Source organism: Gallus gallus, chromosome Z (genome assembly GCF_016699485.2).
Source record: "Gallus gallus isolate bGalGal1 chromosome Z, bGalGal1.mat.broiler.GRCg7b, whole genome shotgun sequence".
NCBI classification, from domain to species: domain Eukaryota; kingdom Metazoa; phylum Chordata; class Aves; order Galliformes; family Phasianidae; genus Gallus; species Gallus gallus.
Window position 1 is genome coordinate 52,340,367 of NC_052572.1, and position 12,948 is coordinate 52,353,314.

At 42.8% G+C, this 12,948-nt stretch overlaps 1 long non-coding RNA gene across 2 annotated transcripts; it reads left to right on the top strand.

Moving 5' to 3' along the window:
- Positions 1-6,644: 6,644 nt before the first annotated feature.
- On the top strand, positions 6,645-10,495 carry LOC107052344. 2 transcript variants are annotated; one of them, XR_005842693.2, is made up of 3 exons: positions 6,645-6,764; positions 9,533-9,691; positions 10,275-10,495. It is a non-coding gene; the product is annotated as an uncharacterized LOC107052344 (long non-coding RNA). The 2 variants fall into 2 exon arrangements; XR_001464811.4 differs by lacking the exon at positions 9,533-9,691 and having other exon boundaries at positions 6,661-6,764.
- The last annotated feature ends 2,453 nt before the right edge of the window (positions 10,496-12,948 follow it).

Genomic DNA, 12,948 nt, shown 5'->3' on the forward strand with positions numbered 1-12,948 from the left:
GCCTTTGTGTCCTCTATGTTACAGGTAGCCGTAATCTCCCAGGGAGAGAGTTGTGGTGCGGTGGGAGTCAGCCTCTTCTCCCATGTAACTCATGGTAGAACTAGAGGGAATGGCCTGAAGTTGCCCCAGACAAGATTTGTGTTAGACATTAGCAAATACTTCTTCAAGAGAGGTGCTGGAAAGGGCTGCCCAGGGAGGTGGTCCTGAAGGTGTTGAAGAATCATAGAATCATAGAGTCCCCAGTGTTGGAAAAGACCCACAGGATCATCCAGTCCAACCATCAACCCATCACCAATAGTTCTCATTAAACCATGTCCCTCAACACAACATCCAAATATTCCTTAAACACCTCCAGGGTCAGTGACTTCACCGCCTCTCTGGGCAGCCCATTCCAGTGCCTGACCACCCTTTCAGAAAATTAGTATTTCCTAACATCCATCCCGAGCCTTCCCTGGCCCAGCTTGAAGCCATTCCCTCTAGTCCTGTCAGTAGTCACACGAGAGAAGAGGCCAACCCCCAGCTCACTACAACCTCCCTTCAGGTAGTTACAGAGAGCAATAAGGTCTCCCCTGAGCCTCCTCTTCTCCAGACTGAACAATCCCAGCTCCTTCAGCCGCTCCTCATAAGGCCTGTGCTCCAGACCCCTCACCAGCTTTGTTGCCCTCCTCTGGACACGCTCCAGGGCCTCGATGTCTTTCTTACAGTGGGGGGCCCAAAACTGGACACAGTACTTGAGGTGCGGCCTCACCAGTGCTGAGCACAGGGGGACAATTACTTCCCTGTTCCTGCTGACACCACTATTTCTGATACAAGCCAGGATGCCATTGGCCTTCTTGGCCACCTGGGCACACTGCTGGCTCATGTTCAGTCAAGCATCAATTAACACCCCCAGGTCCATTTCCCCTGCACAGTCTTCCAGCCACTCTGCCCCAAGCCTGTAGCGTTGCCTGGGGTTATTGTGGCCAAAGTGTAGGACCCAGCACTTGGTCTTGTTGAACCTCATCCCATTGGCTTCAGCCCAGCTATCTAACCTATCCAGATCCCTCTGTAGGGCCTCGCTACCCCCAGGCGGATCGACACTTCCAGCCAACTTGGTGTCATCTGCAAACTTACTGAGGGTGCACTCAGTACCCTCATCCAGGTCATCAGTAAAGATATTGAAGAGGACAGGCCCCAGCACCGACCCCAGGGGAACACCACTCGTAACCGGTCACCAGCTGGATTTATCTCCATTCACCAGCACTCTCTGGGCCTGGCCCTCCAGCCAGTTCCTTACCCAGCCAAGAGTGTACATGTCCAAGAAACATTTGGATGTTGTACTGGGGAACATGGTTTGGTGGGAAATATTTGTGATAGGTGGATGGGTGGACCGGATGATCTTAGAGGTCTCTTCCAACCTTTGTGACTCTATTCTGTGATTCTGTACCTCATCCAAAAGAGAAAAGGGCAAATGGTAATATATAGCTGTTGCACTGGATATTACCACTGGCAAACAAGTAGTAGAGGAAGGGGAAGGCAGTGCACAAATAGGAGAAATAAGAGTAGTTGTCCTAGAAGCCCAAAATGGAGCAAAAATTATGTATGTAGATTCTTACACTGTGTGTAGGCTGGTTCCACACAGTTGCTCTGTCAATGGGAAGACCTGAACTGGGATCCCCACTTTGGAGGAAAAAGGATTGGCAATTTTTAGTAGACATAACCAGGAAAACACCTTTTAAGATGGGAAGGGTAAAAGCCCATGCTAAGGATAATCAGCTAGCTACAAAATGGAATCAAAGGGTGGATGAGATAAGGACAATCCTGACCGGTATCAAATGGGAGAATGGTTACATCAGATCTTAGGTCATACAGGCAAGAAAGCACTTTACTTTGCTGCACAGAGTAAAGGCTTGACCCTGTCAACTGCTATCACACACAGAACTGAAATATACTTACTTAGAAAAAGAATGGAGTTGGGATAGTACTAACACTCCGAACTCCTAGGAAATGCAGGAGAAGAAACAAAGGTAGGGTGTCAGGTGTTCAGTGGGTCTGCCCATAAGAAAGCAACTCAAATCTCTGTGACTAAGGTCAAATTAAAAAAAAAAAAAAAGAAAAGAAAACTTTGTGCCACTGAAGGATTGGTCTGTTGGTACAATTTTGCTTCAGTATGACCTGGTTTTGTAGTTTGCCTCTGGAATCACCATGGCATGGGACCATCATTTAAATTTAAAGTAAGCATTGTCAAATATAAAGAACCACCCTGCCTACATTAGCTTCTCTCAGTAATCCCACTGTTGTAAACAATAAAAAAACTGTCCCCACAAAATTATGAAATTGGACTGTATGCTCGCAGTAATACAGGCCAGCAATGGATGTTCTGTCTTCCTCTTACGAGTGGAGTGTGCAGTGCTTTAGTCTCCTCAACTAGAATGTGACTTCCCTCTTCCCTTGTAAAGAAGGCTGTAAACGCTTCATGGAAAGGTCTGAGAGACCCTAGAGTGCCAGAATAAAGTTCCTGTAGAACAGGAAACTGTCCTGGATCCACTTTGTCTGTTTCCTGTCTTCAATTGAAATCGTACTGGAGTACCGCCAGGTGGGAAGAGTGGCAGCCCGACACCCTGCTGCAATGGATTAAACAGAGGAATACAGCAGAGTCTCACCTGTAACTTAGAATCTCTAAAAAATATATATCTGCAAATAAATAACCCTAACACTGCTTAGGTATTTTATAAGTGTTTCTCACTGCGTCTTGAAATACCAGCTGCAAGATTCTGTTAAATACACAAGACTTGTTCCCACTTGCAAGACCAATTACCGGTTAGACTTCCCAGATAGAACAATATACGGGCACTAAGGAATCTGCAAAATAAGCTGAGCACATACAGAGTGATTTTTTAATTGACAGGATTGGTTTCCAGCAAACAGGGATTATAGGTCTCCTGAGCTAAAGTTATTGTTTTATTTTCAACTCAGTAGCCTGGGAAACTGGCTGCAAATACGTGTTGAGTTATAATATCTTCTTTATACAAGACTTTTTTTTCATCTTTCTGGAGGTTTGTAACAGACATGCATGTCTACTTGTAAAGCTCAAAGAAAAAAGTCAAGTTGTCTAATAAAACTTAAAATTCTCTTGTTATGTCTGACGACAGTGAGTTCCAAGATGGATTTGATTTGCACTGGATTTATCCAGAGGCTTTTTGCATTTTTGAAAGGTTTTCATCTTCTTCCCTTGATCCTGAGCCAAAGGGGATTTTCTTGATGGTACGGATAGTTCCAAGAAACACCGAGGCCACAGCAGCTGACAACTTTTGTGTAAACTCAAATGACAGGTCCATAAATCAGCGCTTTCTTGATGATGAGACCCAGGTTTGTTCCCTGCTCGACCAGCAGGTGGAAGCAAGCAATGGCACATGTATCTGCATAACCGCAGCACTAGCCAAATGTGATCATTCAAGCCTGTAATCATGAGAGAAAATTCTAATGACACTACTGCTCCACAGGGTTCTTTGTTCTTTAGGTGCTTTCTGCTGCATATTTCTATTAACCATTTCTGAGGGACTCTCTCTGTTGCTTTCTATACGATCCGTTCTGCTTTCAACTTCCCTGTTCATCTTTTTGTTACCACTATTCAGTGACATTCCGGAGCAGACTCAGTGCTGCAGATGACTCAGAGTGGACTTTCTGTATGTTGTTTAGCTGACCTGAGGCATGTTTTGCCAGGAATGGAAGAGAAGCATTAGATATTGAGCATCAGTGTCTGGTAGTGTTGGGGAGCAGACTGGCAACCAGGCAGACTGGTGACAGGTGAGGCTGCTGCAGCTCTAGACCCCATGTCCAACCATAAGCAAAGCCAAGCATACATCCCTCATACCTATACCTATATACCTATACAACATGTGTGTACATAGCCAGAGACCACACAAAACACCACAAAGCAAAGAACATACGCGAAAATGAAGAGCAGCAGCAGCTTTAGCCTGTTTCTAGCAACTCAGGATAGGGGTCCATCAGCATGAGGAATTGTATGTGTAAGTACATTTGAAAGGTTGGACTTGGTGATCTTGGAGGTCTTTTCCAACATAGATGATTCTGTTGTGTGTGTGTGTGCGTGCGTCTGCATGTGTCTGCAGATGAAACAGCAGCAGCAGCTAGCTACTGGATGGGCTAGGGGAGTCGCAGCCAGCTTCTGGAGAGATTGTAGAGATGGAGTTAAATTCCTTCACTGAAGTCTGTGTGGTACTGCTTTAGATTTGTGACCAAAACTGTGCTCATAGTACACTAATATTTTATCTGTTGCCATACGGTGTTTGCGCAGTGTCACAGGCTTCTCTGTTTCTCAGCCTGCTCACTGCAGTAAGTGGCTAGGGATGAGCAAGATGTTGGGTGGGAACAATGGACAGATTAAACCATCCAAAGAGATATTCTATACCATATAATGTCATGTTCAGTAATAAAAATGGAGGGGAGTTTTTCCTAGGTAACCATCACTTTGAGAGCCATGGGGTATTGATCTGCAGGTAGTGAATGATTGCTTTTGTATCATTTGGTTTGTGGGTTTTGATTATTTTATTCTTATCACATATTAAACTCTCAATTTTGACTCATTAGGATTTTCCTTCTTGCTTTCACCCTTTTAATGCTCACCCACATTGTGCTGGGGAGAATGAGTCAGCAACTGAGCAGGGACCTGGCTGCCCACTGCATGATGATTTTGGAAAAGATATTCTGGTTTTGTTGTTGTTGTTGTTGTTTGGTTGTTGGTTTTTTTTGTTTTGTTCTGTTTTTGCAACAGTGTCTGCTGCGTCATACATTGTGTTCTCATAGGTGGCAACAATGCACCACAGATGTCTTCAGATGGTATTTTGAGGTTTCATTTTAACCATATTTATCAGTTTCAGCTAGGTGATGAAAAGTTGAAGGCTATATCACTTTCTAGATATTAATAAACTGAAACTTTCTCCAAGTTTTTCCCTACAATGCCTAAAAACCATCTTGGTCCTCCCGTTTGGGAACTGGGACATGTTCAGTGGGAGCAGAATGAAAGAGCTGAATGAATGGCTGCATGGATGGTATTTTAGGTGCTTTACATGCTATTATCTTTGACACACCTTTCAGAGACCAGGTGTGTTGACATCAAATGGGATGCAACTGACCAGGAAGGGCAAGGAAGTTCTGGGAAACAAGCTGACTGGCCTGATCAGCAGAGCTTTAGACTAGATGCAACGGGGGAATGGGTTGTACTTCCAAGTGATGGAAAAGAGCCAGGAAACACTGCCGCTGTAGGAAACAGCAGGGGAAAACCTCAGATTTGTTCCAGAGGAATTTGGGATGGCTCCCTCAAGAGGGTTACACAGCTGATAGCCTGGATGAAGTGCCTCTGCGCTAGTGCATGCAGCATGTGAAATAAGCAGGAGGAGACGGAAACCATGGTACAGTTAGAAAACCATGACCTATTTGTTAACACAGATACACAGTAGGACAAATGGCATGACTGGAATAATATGATAGAGGGCTACAAGATTTTCAGAAGGAATAAGCAGGGCAGGAGTGGTGGGGAAGTTGCTCTCTATGTTAAGAAGTGGCTACATTGCAAGGAGTGGCCTTTGAGAAACAGTCATGATCAGGTTGACAGCTAGTGAGTTAAAATTAGTGAGTGGGCATCTGTTGGGCATGGCCAGCTCATTGAGTGGAGTCTGTCAATGAGACCATCCTGCTTCAGCTACAAGAGGCATCACACTCACACACACCTACCCTGATGTGGAATTTCAGCCACCTGCATATCTGATGGAAGAACAACGCATCAAGCTGCAGGCAATCCAGGAGACTCCTGGATGTGTGGAGGATAACTTCCTGGTCCAGGTATTAGACAAATGGACCAGAAGAAAAGTGCTTCTGGGCCTGGTGCTCACATTAATGATAACATTGATGAGTTTAAGACTGGAGGCACTCTGCGCTGTGGCAACTATGCTTATGTTGAGTTTGTGATCTTGAGGAATACGGGCCTGGCAAAGAGCAGAGCCGAGATCCTGAATTTCAGAAGAAAAAAATTCCAGCTCTTTAAGGAATTGTTGAATGAGATCTCCTGGGAAACTGTCCTTAAGGACAAAGGAGCATAGCAGAGCTGGAAGCTCTTTTAAGGACATCCTTCTGAGAGCACAAGAGCTCTCCATCCTCCAGTGTAAGAAATCAAGCAGATGAGGCAAGAAACCAGCATGGCTGAGCAAGGACTGCTGGTCAAACTGAGGAAAAAGAGGGCCGCAAAGATAACTAGAGGGCTGCTGCCTACTTGTGAAGGTAGACTGAGAGAGCTGGAGTTGTTCACAGAGCACAGAGAAAAGGCCCCGGGGATACCACACTGCACCCTTCTGGTACTTAGAGGAAGCTTATAAACAGGAAGGAGGCCAACTTTTTACATGGGCAAACAGTGATAGGACAAGGGGATATAGATTTAAACTAAAAAAAAAAATGGGAGATTTATGTTAGTTGTTAGGAAGAAATTTTTTTTCCTCGGAAGGTGGTGAGGCACTGGTGCAGACTATCCAGAAAAGCTGTGGATGCCCCATCCCAGAGATGCTCAAGGCCAGGCTGGATGGGGCCCTGGGCTGCCAGATCTGGCAGCTCTGCCTTCAGGAACCATTCCAACCCATGCCATTCTATGACTCTGTGATTCTGTGATTCTATGTTTCTATGATAACAACACAGGAAAGCTCTCCCTCCTCTGTATGTCACTGACACTTGAATCTCTCTTCATCAAAAGCAGCCTGAAGTAAGCACAGCAATTGGTAAGTCTGTTTCAGACCATGATGTTCTGAATGGTAGGGAAATGAAATGTAGTCTCAGTCATTTTACCCATGTTAATCCAATAAATCCAGAAATGGATGTGTGATATTTATACATATATACATGAAAGTGGGACTGCATATATAGCTACGTATTCATACTCATACATGTAGAAAGAGAGAAGGGGAGAATGGAGAAATTGTTGTTTCTAAGAGAAATGCAACAATGTTGTTAATTTCAAGCTGCAGGTAATTAACAACTGAGGAAAGTGTTATCTAACTATAGTTCTACTAAGAGAATTATAGATCCAGGTTTTTTAAGGCAGTTTACCATGACATAGTTACACACAGCCTCCTCTACTGGAATAACGTTGTTTCTTAAAAAAAAAAAAAAAAAAAAAAAAAAAGCAGATAATCAATGTTATATTTTGAATGTCTGCTACAAAGCAAGTAGTTTATTTTACTTGTTTTTAAAATAAATTTTCAAGTTTAATAAAACTATGACAGATATTTTCTGAACTTGAGAAGAAATTTAAATCCTTGGGAAAAAAAAAAATAAATGACATTGTTAGCAGTTCTTAATTAATCACAAACATTGCGTAGAGTAGACACCATTCCTGCATGGCCACTGGACTGAAACAGAAATGTAAAACGTTATCTTGTAGGTATAAGAATACCAGAATAAGTGCAGTAGTGCCACAATCCTTTTTATGAACCATCAGGCGACTCTGGAAAGAACTCTTCTTTCAAGATGATATCATATAAAAAGTACACAGGAGTCTGACAGATCTCAGCCAGTTAAGGGGATCCAGTGGGGAGAACATTCTCCAAGAAGCCTGGCACTTTCTGCTCCATCCATGTACTGGCCAATGTGGGCACTCATTCTTGTCTCAGATCCACTCTATGATGGTGTCAGGTTATAGTTTGGAACAGGTCTGTAATTATGAATTAAACTACGTGGGTTTATACAGACAGAGAGACTGAGGCATGTAGCATGTTTTTGGTTTGTTTTTTACTCTGGGTCTGACTGAGCTTCACATGGGTTCTAGTCCTGGGATTCAGGGTGCAGTAAATGGGTCTTTTCCTTAACTAAAATAATGAGACAGGATGAGTTCATGGTCTCCATTTGGCAAATCCTGCTCCTTTGATAAGTAAACGTATTTAAAGCATTTTCTCTGATACTATGGATAAAAATTAGTTTTAACACCAACTCAGACAGGCAAGTTTGCAAAGGTTTGGCACTGCAGGTACATCTGTAACATCAGGCTCTTAATTCATAGCCTGTCATATTCTGTAGCCAAAGAAAATATCTTGCTAATCCTTACTGCCTATCTGCTAGTTTTTCATCTTTCCCCTAAGGCAGAAAAAAAGCCTCCCTGTTGTGTGGTACCAACACAACCCAGGAGCCAGATTTGACTCCTTTCACTGCAAGTGACTTCCCATATTATCCCTAGCATTTGAGAGAAAGGCACTCTGTTTCTCTTTACTTCTCACCTGAAAAGGTTATTATAGGTTGTTAAAGAACAAAATTACCCAGTTCTTCAGTGGTTACAAAATGTCAGAGGAGGGACAAAACCTCAGTGTCAGAAATAGCATCATAAACAAATGTAACATACTGTGGTCAGCCAGCTATCCATAAATCCTCAGAGGAATGAGTAGCACATATGGGCCTCTAGAGGAAATGCAGCAGTGACAGGCATCTACTCTTGACCTCAGCTATGTGACATCTTGTCCTGTAAATAGTTGGATATGAAAAACAGAAACAGTCACAGGAGTAGTGACTGAAGTTGAGGACTCCCCTCGAGTGTTAGCTGCTCAAACACCAGAATTTGGATTTAGAATCATAGAATCATTATGGTTGGAAAAGACCTCTAAGATCATCCAGTCCAACCATCAACCTACCACCAATATAGCCCACTAAACCACATCCCTAAGTACTATATCTACCCTTTCCTCAAACATCTCCAGGGACAGTGACTACCAACGTCCTGGGCAGCCTGTTCCAATACCTAACCACTCTTTCTGAGAAGTAGTTCTTTCTAATTTGCCACCTGAATATCGCTTGGTGCAGGTCAACCTCCCACCTCACCACAGCCTCACTTCAGATAGCTGTAGAGAGCAATAAGGTCCTCCCTGAGCCTCCTCTTCTCCAGACTGAACAATCCCAGTTCTCTCAGCTGCTCCTCAAAAGACCCTTTCACAACTTTGATGCCCTTCTCTGGACACACTCCAGCACCACCTTATTTATACCTAAATACTGTTGTGGTCATCAACAAAAAGGTAGATCATAGAATCATAAAATTGAGTTGGAAGGGATCGTTTAAAGGTCATCTGTTTCAACGCCCCTGCAACGAGCAGGGACACCTACAGCTCAGTCATTTTGTTAAGAGCCTAGTCCAATCTGACCTTGAATGTCTCCAGGGTTGGGGCATCCACCATCTCTCTGGGCAACCTATTCCAGTACTTCATCAGATTACAAGTTTAGAAGGCTGGGAAGTCTAAACTGCGAGCCGCTGGTCTGAGCACCTTCATGTTACACACGGAGCTTCCCAGTGAATTCATTTCCAATTGAAACAATGTCTAAAAAGAAAGCAAGCAAAAAGAAACCAGTTTTAACTAACCTGCAAGTAGGAAGATGTTACCAGTGACTTAACAGAGCGGTTCTAATGAGTTATATGCCCTCACAGTTAAGATGGCTTCTCCTCAACTCCATCCAAATTTCTGTTGTTTCGACTTTCATATGCTTCTGCTCCTTCTGTTTTGGTCTTTAGGATAATGGCAGAGTACAGCCGTCTTTGTGGTAGATAAAGTGATTTCTGGCTCTCAAAAAAAGACCCATTTCCCACATAAATAAAAAATAGCAAGAATAAGTTGGATGTTGCTCTGGCTCACATCTGCTTCCAAGTTCTGCTCAGGTCATGCAAAACAAAGTAAGTGACAAGCTGAGCCCTACAGCTAAGACCAATTAAGTTCTCTAGATTTATTAATCATCTTTTGCTTTTGCTTTTATGTGACAGAACTTCACGTTAGGGTACAAATGACCCTTTCCAAGATGGTTTAAATTAGAAAACTAACAAACAAACAAACTTGTCTTGTTTAAAATTTGATCATACTGTGATAAAGCCTAAAAAAATATTATTTTAGTTTAGATGGCTTTAGTCAGTAAGAAACTGGTATGTATTTTACTGAAATGTGATTTACTGTTGCTGCTGCTCTCTTTGGTTTGTTGTAATTTTTATGTACACTTAAGCTTTCCGAATATCAAGATGAGGTATTTTCTTTTAGTATTCTTTCTATCTCAGTGCTTTTCTTTACCAGTGGAAAGTTCACTGACACAACAGAATCAGAAATCAACTATCTCTAAGATTAAAAAAAAAAAAAATCCAATGTCAAATCACTCTTTCCCCTGGCACATCCGATAGGAAAGAAGCAGCTAAGAAGAAACTCCCAGAAAGTTTAATCTCGTGGCAGGTCTGTGTCTGGTATACCAACTGCTCTTTTTTTGCTTTGTAGCTGCCCAGCACGAGCAAAGAACCCCCACACTTCTGGCAGACCAGTTTTTGTCAGTCATGTCTCATGTGCTGTTCATTATCTGGATGAGATCAGCTGATGAAGTGTTGAAACTGAGCTTTTCCACAGGTGGATTCATTTGTGACTGTGAGGGGAATGTAAATCTGTGACTTTAACTTTTGATTGTGCCTACAATAATGGGCTTCATAAAGTACGGTTCTGTCTTTTGGTACCATCATTCTTTGAGCATGAATCAACGTGCAAGAAAAATGAAGATGAATATGTAGAAAAATAAAAATCAGTGTGAGTAAATCAAAGCCTGTTTGTAACGGGGAAACACATTTCAAAGATGCTTTAAAAATATTAACTTATCTGTAGCAATATTTATTCATATTCTTCCATATTTTTGTTCTTAAATCCAACTACATGACAAGTTTTGCTGTGCTAGAGGTATAAGGGAACAACACTATGTATTAAGTTCTTCTGCTGTAATGTTGTGACTGCCATATGACGAGTATTATAATCCTTGACACGCCTCATTTACCCTGAAAAGCATAAGGGAAGTGCCAGAACAAACACAAGGTTTCTTATAACATGATACACAGAAACAGTACCAATAGTATTTGTTAACTGTGACTTATTAGTAGACATTATTACTTCCCTTAAACACTGCTGTGCACTCTTTGAAAATTACCAGTAAACGTTTTATAATGCACTTATTTTCACTGATCTAATAAAGTAATTAAATGGAGCTCCTAAACAAACACTGAAACATTTATGACAGCAGAACATCTTTCTCCTTAAGTGTATGCATCTCAGGTCACCGGAGAAAGCAAATATCTTTAGACGTTATCAAATGTGACTTTGCTGTATTTTAGCTATTGCAGATTAATAATCCCACGGAGGGGAAACTATGAAAAGAGGAGCAAAGTGCTGAGAACTTCACAGGGAGCACTTAGGCAGAAGCGGGAAGAAATGACATGTTCCACAGGCATTAACTTCTCCATGCTATCTTAGCTAAGGTTGTTACTCGTATATGAGACACACAGTTCCTCCTGCTATTGCCAGTCTGGTTTCTGCTCTGCCTGGATTTAGAGAAAGATAAAGCAGACTTCAGAGAGAAACAGAACCTAGGCTTGCACCTGGCCTTGACTTTCCAGCCCCTGCAGGCCCTACATGTAAGCCAAGCCACAGCAGAACTGCTTTCTAGGGAAAATGCTGAGCTTTCCCCTTAAATCTTACAAATGGGCTTTAACATGAAGCCCACATGATTAACCTCATGTCCCATGCTCGGGACACTCTGTTACTCTGAAATAAGCTACAACAAGGTTCTCGTTTGCATTTACTGATAGCTATGCTGCCATCATTGTGCTTGGACTTTCTAAAAAATGAAGTGAGTCCAATCCCATCCAAGCTCGACATTTCTTTTCACTGTGCACTCTGAAACCTGCTGTCCAGATGTTCAACAGAGGAGGCTCTCAGCTTTAGAACATCTGTTTTGGCAAGACAGTGAAGCCATCCATTAAGCCACGCTAACCACAGAGTTATATTCCCCGAGGAAGCTGGCAGCAGGCTGGGAAAGGATGCTTTGCTTCTGCACTGGGACCTGTCACGTACAGTGCTGAAGAAGCCTGAAGTTGCTGTGCAGGCCTCAGGCTAAGTTCTCAGTAGAGCTGAAGGATGAGAGAAGGGCCCCACAGTAAGAGAGAGAAAGGGGCTTCACAGAAACTGGGATAGGGGTAAATAGAGATAGTTTAAGTAGAGGTTGTTAGAAGGGTGGGGATTGCAGACATTGGGTCCGGGATAAGGAGGAGGATGAAGGCCATACGGATAAGAGTTTGAGAACAGCCCGAGGACGTCTGGCAGTGAGGTGATTAGATGTCCACAGGGCAAGCTGAAACTGGTTTGGGGGATACCCCTCCCACAGGGTCAGAAGTTTACAGTGAGGAAGACTACAAGCCTTCGCAAGGAAGACAATGAGCCTTTATCCCACGACCACCAGGAGGAGACCCTCACAACTCACTACGCACGTGCGAGGGGGGGAGGGGCCACACGCTAATGGGTTCTCAGGAATGGAATGAATATGTATCTGAATTCCTGGAAACTATTGATTATGTATTAGTTCAGCCTATATCTGTAGCACGCTTTCCATGACAGTGTGCAAGTTAGGAGGAGCTATCCCCCTTGCACCCAGCATCTGCCCAGCGTTGATTAAACATACCTGATTTTATAACTACTTTGTGGTTATGGAGTTTGATTCCGCACATCAGAGCTGTCATCTTTAAACGAGATAATAAAGAAAATACTTGAGGGATAAAGTGGCCAATCCAGAATGAATCTGGGTGAAAGAAGGAAAGAAACCCAACAACAAGCTTTTCTAACTTATAGCAGAGGTTTCTCACATTGTGCATCTCATGAACAGTTAATATTATTTCTCATTCTGAGCAGCCACTTGAGGTGTCTTACACCAGGACAGATGTCTTCTCCATCTCAAATACCAGCACTGCATAAGCAGATGGAGAAAAGTTACAGCACTCAAAACGTGGCTTAAATACTGAGCTCTGAAGACTCCTTATTCAGTCCAACAGTAATCTCATTGGCTTATGTACTTAGTAAAACTGGGGCATAATATAACTCTCCATCATGATGGATCTAAAACCAGAAATTCCCATTTGTC